Source organism: Puntigrus tetrazona, chromosome 1 (genome assembly GCF_018831695.1).
Source record: "Puntigrus tetrazona isolate hp1 chromosome 1, ASM1883169v1, whole genome shotgun sequence".
Classification (NCBI taxonomy): Eukaryota; Metazoa; Chordata; class Actinopteri; order Cypriniformes; family Cyprinidae; genus Puntigrus; species Puntigrus tetrazona.
Window position 1 is genome coordinate 26,385,689 of NC_056699.1, and position 9,992 is coordinate 26,395,680.

Below are 9,992 nucleotides of genomic sequence, written 5' to 3' on the forward strand. Positions count from 1 at the left end.
ATAAAAATCGTTTTATTTTTAACATTACGCTAAAAAATATTTTTAGATTTATTATTTACTTATTGCATTATGGTAATGAGACAAATTTTATTTATTGCATTATGATAACGAAAACGTCTTGCTTTATGAGAATGAGAATTATTTTATTTACTTATTGCATTACAGTAATGAAAGTTATTTATTTAATCATTGCATTACGGTAATGAACGTCATTTAATTTTAATATTATGGTAAAGAGAATTGTGTTATTTTAACATGGTAATGAGAATTATTTTATTGTAACATCATAATATGAAATATTTGACTTATTGCATTGTGGTAATGATAATTATTTCATTTATTTATTTACTTGCTGCATTATGGTAATGATACATTTTTTTTTACATTATAAAAATAATTATTTTATTTACTTATTTCCACTGTGTAAATGAGAATTGCCATTAAAATCATGTAGCAAAGGTAAAAAAAAATCTGGATTGTCTTTTTATTCAAAATATTATGTAAAACATATTACATAAAATATAATGAAATTTTCTTTAGATTTTTGGGTGAATTAGGACCTGGGCATATGAGAGTCGCTGTCTAAATGTGTTGACGCAGATGTGTCTCTGCACACACAATGCTTCCAATGCTGTCCCTCAGGACCTGCAGTAGTGTGTGAGTGTGTGTGAGTGTGTGTGTGTGTGTGTGTGTATAGAGGGGGAGGACTCTATCTTAATAGTCTCAGTGTGAAATAAGGGGCCGGATCATCTGATGGGTAAAAATGATTAGAAGAGGAAGGGTCTCGCTGAAACACAGGACTCTAAGCTGGGGAGGGACGGACGGATAGAGAGATTCCCAAAAGAAAGAAAAGAAGAATGAGGGTGGGAGGGGAGGGATGAGAAAAGACATAGGGGATGCAGAGGGGCGCCAGGGCACGGCGATGTCACACACTTTTTTTGTGCCTCAGTCAACAGGCGTGTGCCATGATGTGTGTGTGAAAGCACAGCCCTGCTGTCCAGCTTTGCTTCAGAGCATGGGAACCAACTGAACACACACTCCTAATGACCCGCGTGCTGCTTTTATTATATCACTCACACATGCGCACACACACACACACACACACACACACCTAATGACCCCTGCGCTGCCTTAATAACACACCAACAGGCGTCATTAGATTCGTCCGCACAATGGCATTATCACACAGATCTGCTTCTGCAACGGGACAACAGAGACACGGCCACATGTGTGTGTGTGTGTGTGTGTGTGTGTGTGTGTGTGTGACGGCTGCCATCCTCATGGAGGTCAATACACATGCAACATGCTATTTTTAAGCTATACATGAATGAAGATTTTTCCAAATTCTATGCTTAAATGTGAGTTTTCAGTCTTTCAAAAGGAGTAGAAAAGTAATTTTTCATTTTAGCTGGTTTTTGTTTTGCTTGACCAACCCAGCCTTTTGGAAAAAAAAAGGTTTACTTTTATTATATATATATATATATATATATATATATATATATATATATATATATATATATATATATATATATATATATATTATTATTAATACTTTGCATAAAATACTATATAATTGTTCATTAAAATGAAAGGGAAATAAAAATTATAATTATAATTAAAATGAATAATTTAACTAATTTTGCCACTGAAGGTTGTATATGTAAAGCTTTACAAAAAATTATAAACAATTACAAAAAATACCTTTGAACACATATAATCTTGCTTATGAAAATAGATAATGGTTAATTAATGAACATATGTGAGCATACAAATTATAAATGTAATTGTAATAAATCTAATAGATGTTTCATTTGATATCAAATATTTGATACGCATTTTACCAATTTAAGTCAGCTCAATTAATTAAAGCTAAAAACACAAACATGTTTGGATTGCTAGGTTGCATAAGATTGGAAAACTGTAGTCGTCTCTGCACACGCCTCAAACAATCATTTGTGGACTATTTGTTTTAATAAGGCACAATAAAAGGTAATGTTTGAGCACCGTACAGAGATTTCAGCATCAAAAAAGCATTAAAGTCACTAAACGCCTCCCTAGCGCATTAAATAAGTCTTCGTCCTCTATAAACTTGAATAAATGACACAGTCGCTCTGGAGTTATCTCTTATTATCTCGTAAATGGTGGCAGAGTCTAAAGTGTGTGAGCGCAGGTCACTCCGGAGCCACGGCCTCCATTGCGCGCTGGACTTTGTCTTCATTAAAGTTTCGCAGAACCATGCCTTTGCATTTCTGCCTGTGAGCTGAATAGGCCGTGGGTAATAGATAGAGTGTGTGTGTGTGTGTGTGTGTGGAGATGACCACTCCACAGCAGCTGTCTGTCCAGCTTGCAGGGGCATCGGCACACAAAAGCCCCTCTCCCCTGGGGCAAGACTCGAGGGGCAGGGGTCTAAGACCTCTACAGAGAGAGCACAAGAGCGACAGAATGCAGGAAGGCCGGAGAAAAACAGCGGAGGAAGAGAAGGCTGAGCGCTGAGAAAGAAAGAGCGCTTCGCCCCCTCACCTTCAGGACCCCTGTTTGTCCCCGAGCGACCGGCGTGTGAGAGAGGATTCCTGAAGAGCTCACAACAGGTGCACAGTGGAGAAACGCTGGAGGAGAAAAAGAGAGAAAGGGTTAGAGGGAAGACAAAAAGAAGACACACTTAAGTGCGGCGCGACTTCAAAGAGCCGACTCCACACCTGCTGTCGACAGGTGCAATGTGTTTAATGATAAATATTAAACGCTGATAATAAATCGGCGCGTCAGAATGATTTCTGAAGGATCACGTGACACTGAAGACCGGAGCGGTGATGCTGAAAAGAAGAATACTTACGATATATGTTTTGAAGTATAATCAAGTAAGAGGCCAAATAAAAACATTATAAATTGTAATATTTCACAATGCTGTTTTTAGCAAATCTATGTTTATGTCTTTTGTATTTTAAGAATAACAACTTATCAATATTAATTTGTAAAATTACTATTACTTTTTGTATTTTTAAACAATAAAATAAAATGTAAATCATATTAAAATGTCATATATATATATATATATATATATATATATATATATATATATATATATATATATATATGTGTGTGTGTGTGTGTGTGTGTGTGTATATGTAATCAAAATTTAATAAAACTCTTTATATTACACTATATTTATTAGTATAATGTATTTGTAATGTCATATTTATACATTATTTTTATCTAACAAATCTTTGAAATTAAAAATATTTTTCACATAGTCAAGATAGATATAATAATATAATAATAAAATAATAATATAATGTAATAATAACATAGTTTATGTGCATGTATATATATATATATATATATATATATATATATATATATATATATATATATATAAAACCGTTATATTTAAACTTTAACAATATAAATATAAATAAAAATATAAATGCATGCAATTTCAGAAAATCTAATTAAAAACTGAAAACTGCTTTAAACACTGACAGATTTGATTGACCTCAATATCCATCATCACTAACGCTCACTAAACAACGGTCAGAGGCACAGGGGCTGGTTTGGGACAGTCATTGAGTTGTTTGGTTTAAAGGTGAACACGTGAGCGTCACAGAGAGCGCGTCTGCCTCACTGATCCAGAGTCACGTCTGACGCCGAGCGCTGATGGATGAGATGTCCGAGGACGGCCTCCGACCGCCGACTCCGGATCAGCGCGCGCGCGGAGACCGAGCCCTTTTGTGACGGAGCTCTTCCCACGAGCTTCGTCTTACCACCGACACACTCAACACCTGCCACCGGCTTTGTCTTAAAAGCTGATCTTAGTTATTCTGTCTCTCGGCGGCTTTGTGGAGGGCGGGTCACTTCTTGGAGGGTGTGACGCCGACATCCAACACTCGAGTTTGTTACAGAAGTGTGTTGGGGAGCGGGATCTCTGTACCTGCGGCTCCTGTGACCTACAATCACGCCCGGTGTGACACCCGAGAGCGTCGGCGTCCCACATAAACCAACCTGAATGCGTGCGATGCACCCAAACACACACACACACACACACACACACCTGTGTTGCCAGCGTTGTTTGGAAATGAGCAATCATCTCGCAACAGATTGTTTGGGCCTGTCTGGAAGATAGCGCTCATGACAAAGGCTCATAGAGAGCGTGTGTCCTCAGGGAACATGTGTGTGTGTGTGTGTGTGTGTGTGTGTGTGTGAGGGGCGATGGAGGTATAGAGCAGGGGGTATGGTTACTGCCCCCTCCTCCTCTTTTAACCCTTTGTGGGCCCTTCTGAGGAGGACTGAGGAGGTTAAAAGGGAGAAGAAAAGGAGGATGGGGGATGTGTGAGCCCTAAACACAGGTGCCTACATCTGTTCATCCTCAGGGCAGATGCTGCAACAGAGAAAGAGAGACAGAGAAACTTCTTTTCCAAAACAAAAGTCATAAGTTTGGACGCACCTACTCGTTCTTCACTATTACGCTTTTCACACTTTGGAGCGATGGTAAGGTTATCAGAACCCGAAGCACGAACAAACAGACGTTTTATTCTGCTCGACTTTCAGCTTCTTGGGATGCTTTCAAACACCCCTAAAAACATAGCTTTGAAAAGTTGGGTTCCACGGCGATTCCAAAGAACCACGTCGGTCTCTAAAGGACTTTTTCCGTTCGTGTGAAGAGCATTTTTAGACCCTACAGAACCCCTTTCTTCTGAAGGACCTACCGCGCAACGGAAGCGGCGCACAACGTTCCCAAAAAAATGTAGTTTCCGCGCCGTTAAAAAAAAATAAAGGTTCCACAGCGGTGCTTTTGCAGAGATGCCACAGAACCACCATTTCTGATTCTTCAAACGACCTTTCGGCTTTTTTTCTCAGCGCCAAGAATTTTTCGATTGTCTAAAGATCTTTCTCCTTGCTATAAAGAACCTTTTGTGGAAAGAAAGTATTCAACTTTCACAGCGTCTTTCATGAACCGGTCCCTCCAGCTGAAAGCATCTTTACTTGACCCTCTAACTTCTATTTTATCTTTATCTTTTTATCTATACTAAAAAATGCATTCTCTGCTAGTTTCTCTTTAAAAACCAACAACAGCTTCTTGTTTCTATTCTACTCGTTTTATAAAAAGCATTTTTTTTTTCTATATTCTATCCGCTTGTTTTCTTTAAATAAAACATTGGTGTATTGCCATAGTTCTTGCATGTCGTTGCTCTTTTGTTTGAATGCTTCTATATAGTCCTCATCTGTGAGTCGCTTTGGATGGAGTTGTCTGCTAAAAGACTAAAATGCAAAAACAACGGTTCTTCGTGTAACCATCAAGGCCATTAAATAAAGTTTATTTTATGAGTGAAGTACATTAGGTTTGTGCACAATGCATAATGTGATGGCAAAATGTATTTGACATCTAATTTATTTCTGAATTACAGGATTTAAAAAAAAAACTATCTAAAAAGCCACCAAATGAAGTTTTAATATAGGTTTTTTTCTTAATCTTTGCCGTTTTAAATTTAATTATTTATGCATATGCATGTTTGGCATTGGCCATAAAGTGACAAATTAATTGGTGTGTTACGCTATTTTATATTTTTAAGTAATATTACTTTAATATTACTAATATTTTCAGTAATATTAATAATAATGCCACTTTTGTTTGATATGTTCTTATCTACTGCAGGGACATTTTTAATCTAGGTTCTCCAACATAATAATTTTTAATCTCCATTCTTTTGAGGCCACTACAAAAGCAAGTTATCAATAAACCTGCAATCATTATAAGCATACAGCGTGAGGCGAGTCCAGACTTTTGACTAATACTTAGTGGTACTTCAAGATATAATTCATATAAAAAGTCCAGAATCATCACGTGGGATGAAAGCGCATTGCATCGACATCTTCAGCGTGGGGGCCGTGGTGTCAAAAATGCCTATGACTTGTCAAATCAATATGTTGAGAGAGAGACAGGGGTCGATATGTTGTGGTGGCATCGGTCCCTGGAGCCCTCGAAGCAGATGTGTTTTGATACGCGCAGGCACGCGACAAGCGTCGGCTCCCAAACGTCCACGCCTGTCTCCCGACGCTCGCGCGCGCGCGCGGGCGCGAATGAGAGGATCCCCGCGTAATTATTGAACGATTGCATCCCCGCGGGAGGCCCCCGAGAGAAGCTCAGCGAAGCCACGGCCGGCACGTCCATGGCAACGGCGCATGATAATGAGGCTCGCGGTCAGAGCCGGGGCGCGCGCGGATCGCTGGGGCAGCTGGTCAGAGTAACGTGATCTAGAACGACGCAAGGACCACAGGTAGCCTGCCTACCTGCGCGCTCTGTGCGTCTTAGCGGAGCCGTAAAATAAATATGCGATTAAAACACCGTTTCTGAGTTCGGTCTTAATCAGCCTGCCCCTTAGTTACTGTTGCTATGTCCGAAAAGCCGTGTCTCTCTCACGCTAAACATCACGAAGTTAAAAAAAAAAATGCACGGCAGAGCAAATAAGAGGAAACTGGCAGCTTTTCATATAAAGTTTTGTGGCTCTTGTGACTGCGTTTATGCCAGCCGTTCTTTTCACGTTTGTAATAAAAGCACGAAATAAACACGAACGAACTGTCATGTTTATTTCATTCATTCATTCATTCATTCATTCATTCACTTTTACAGGCTTGCAGTACTCTCCTGCGTGCGCAAGATGGTGGATTATGATTGGCCAGATCGCCTGTCAATCAAACGGTCAACTTTTACCTATTAAAAATGGCTTCCTGTATTGTGTTTTTCCCATTACGATTGAGAGACAACCAATATAAGGTTACAAATGATTAACAATGTTCATTAAAATTCCCGTTATAACCAGTAAACCATTACAAATTCCGCGATGGTCTCTTATGCTTTCGTTCGTTTGTTTGCGAAGGCTTAAATGAAGCAAAAAGATGGGGTTTGTATTAGCAAAACTACTTTTGCTCATTCTTTTTTTATTTAAATGGCAAGTATGCGAACTTGTTCCGCGTTTTATTTATACATTTATTTTCAAACACCTTACAAAAACAAAGTCGCAATTAAACAAACACGATCCAAAGATCGGTCGCGGTAACCATAACAACAACGACGCTGACCGTCAGCTTCGCAACGCGTCGATAAAATTCGCCAGCCATGATATCACAGAGCTTTACGTCGTTTTAAAGCTGTGCTCGCGCTTTTTGCGCAATCGAGCCTTTTTTTGTTTCTCAAAAGTAATCAACCCCTCCCCGAACGCGATCGGACGTGCGCGCGCCTCCCTCTTTTTCTCCCCGCTCCGCGTTGCCTTCTCCGATCTAGCGCGATGCGTTTTCGCGGCGTATCAAATCGGACTCCCCGACCCCTTCGCCGATCGATAGGTCGCAAACAACATTATAGCCCCTAATTGTGATCCCCACACGACTTCATATGATCGATCCCGTGTGATGCGAGCCCAGCTTAGGTTCCCACGGCCGCCCATGTGCTGTCTAACTCCGCTGGGACTGCAACACTTCTGGCTTCGCCTGCGCCATCTGGCCCCTGCCGGCCCATACCGTTACAGGTTCTTTAACATGCTTCTAGTTCAATTTAGACGCAGGGCAGTGACACACACACACACACACACACACACACACACGGGCAGTGGGAGGGAGGAGACAGGCGTTTAGTCAGTGGCAGATGGTGTGTAAGGGTCTGGTCGCGTCTGAAGGCGTACCGTAGACCCCCTTCAGTGACTGTCCCCCGAGGGGCTTCACAATCAATGAAAAACGAAAGCGCAAAGAAAGGCAAGAACAAGAAGCTTGGGTTACTACAGGCTCCAACACTTCAACTCATTCCACAGGAGACAGGCAACGAGCAAAAACCACCGGGGCCCAAAGCTGTGGCTTAAGAACTGGTTTTTGCCTTGCCCTGTAAAAGAAAGCAACAACAAAACCCTGACGCACTGCAGTGTAACTCATACAGCCCACTTAATGTAAAAGTAGCATAGAACAATGCATGCAATAAAGAAAAGGAAAAGGAAAGACAACAACGTAGACCCACCGCAGTAAAACATAACCAATTGATTTAAATAAAAAGTACTGCAGACGTGTGAACACTGTGGAGGAATGACTAAGCAATATACAAAAGAATAAAAACACCTGAAACTAAATAAATGTATGTTTTGTGAGGGAAAATGTGCAAATTATTGCATTTGTTATTGCATAAGTTGAGGCTCGAGAACAAAATGTTCCCTAAAAAGCATAAAAGTTAAGGAAGACCTGTAAACACACTCCAGTAAAACATTTAAAAGTAAAAAGCAGCATTGAACTATGAATTGCTTTACTGCTAAGGAAAAGAAATGCTGCACGCAACACACAAACATTGCAAAAAGATACATACATAATTATATATTAAAAGTATATAAACCACCTGTTTTTACGAGGGGGGGGAAGCATGTGTTGAGCTTTTGCTGCATTATGGCAGTGCTGTGTGTTGTAGTATATGTATGTTGTATTTTTGCCATTTGCATGGGTCACACTTTGTTGCTGGTGAAGCCAGTTCGATAAACTTTAAGTCATCAGGTGACCTTCCGTGAGCCACTTGTGTTTCATCAGAAAGTTACAAATGAATGCAAAAAATTTAAATGTAAGATTGACTTTAGTATTATAATTATTATTATTAAAGAGTTTAATGGCATGCCGCATTGGCATGCATAACATAATAAGATTCACAGGTAAGGGTTTTAAAATAATGCAATTTAACAGAAACACAAAAGCTTTTGTGGTTACTGGTGAGGGAACTTCTGAAATCAAATCACGCACAGGGGAGTAAACACAGAAAAAGAGGAATGCCATCTTTTTCCAGCTCATTTCCAATGTCCCCACCCCATCCCGAGTTTCACCAGGAATCCATTTTTTTCCCACTCTATGATGTCAGAAAATTTGGCTCACTTAAAGGTTGGTGGATTGGAAATACAGAAAGAGCTCAAAGCATATCTTAACACAGTGATGTAATTTGTCTCACTTGTGTTTGGTTACTATGGACCTCAGGCGAAAAGCTTTTGTGCTTAAGAAAATCGCACTTAAATGAACGACCAAATTAACACCCCCCCTCCTCCTCTACACACGCTCAAATCTGCCTTCGTTTTTTTCTTTTGCACACACGCACGCACATTTTTTTTCCTCCAAACAACGAATACTGGCTTTGGGGGGGAAAACGGAGCGGGTTCTGGTGTAAGACAACAGTCGGGCATCGAAGACGTTCAAAAGACCAGGAAAAACAAACATATATTTATTTAAATGGGCCGCTGAGAATGGAACGATAAGGAGGCGATTTGCTTGTTTTTGTGGGGCTCCGCGGATCCCCCGATTATGAGAACGGTAGCGCAGGTGCTGCCCGAATTACCATACAGCTGAGAGCAAACTTATTCCGCCTGCACACAATAGCGGAGCGCCCCGGGGATGGCCACGCGAGCAACACACACACACACACACACACACACACACTGACGCACGCACGCGCGCGCTTCGGACTCTTTCACCGCACGCGTTTAATACACACACACGCACGCACGCACACACAGCGGAAAAAGGAAAGCGAGTGGAGAGTTTGGCCTCCATACAAATGATGCGTATTCTTTTGTGAGTTCGCCTGACGCACACACAGCGTTAGCCCGAGGAATGTTTTTAACACACAAATCGGGAGACTCCCCGAAGCAGGAAACGAAAAGGGAAGCGAACCGAGATTGTCTTCCCCAAATGTGCCATTCGTTAACTTTTTTCGCATTAGTTTAACTGTGCCAAATAAAGCACGCGCGTTTTTTTTTTTTTTTTTTTTTTTTTTTTTTTTGCGAGTCCCCGAGCGAACGAGCGAGCGCGCGTTTTTCAACCGCGTCGCATGGCGCACGGATCGCGACGCGAATAATGCATCGATAATAAATAACCGAACGTCTAAAACTTCCAAGTTGTAAATTACCGTCACTTTTACGCACACACAAGCGGCGCTGATGAGTTTAGGAGAGGTTGGTTGGTAGGGGCTGGTTGCAAGGGAGCCGCATTGT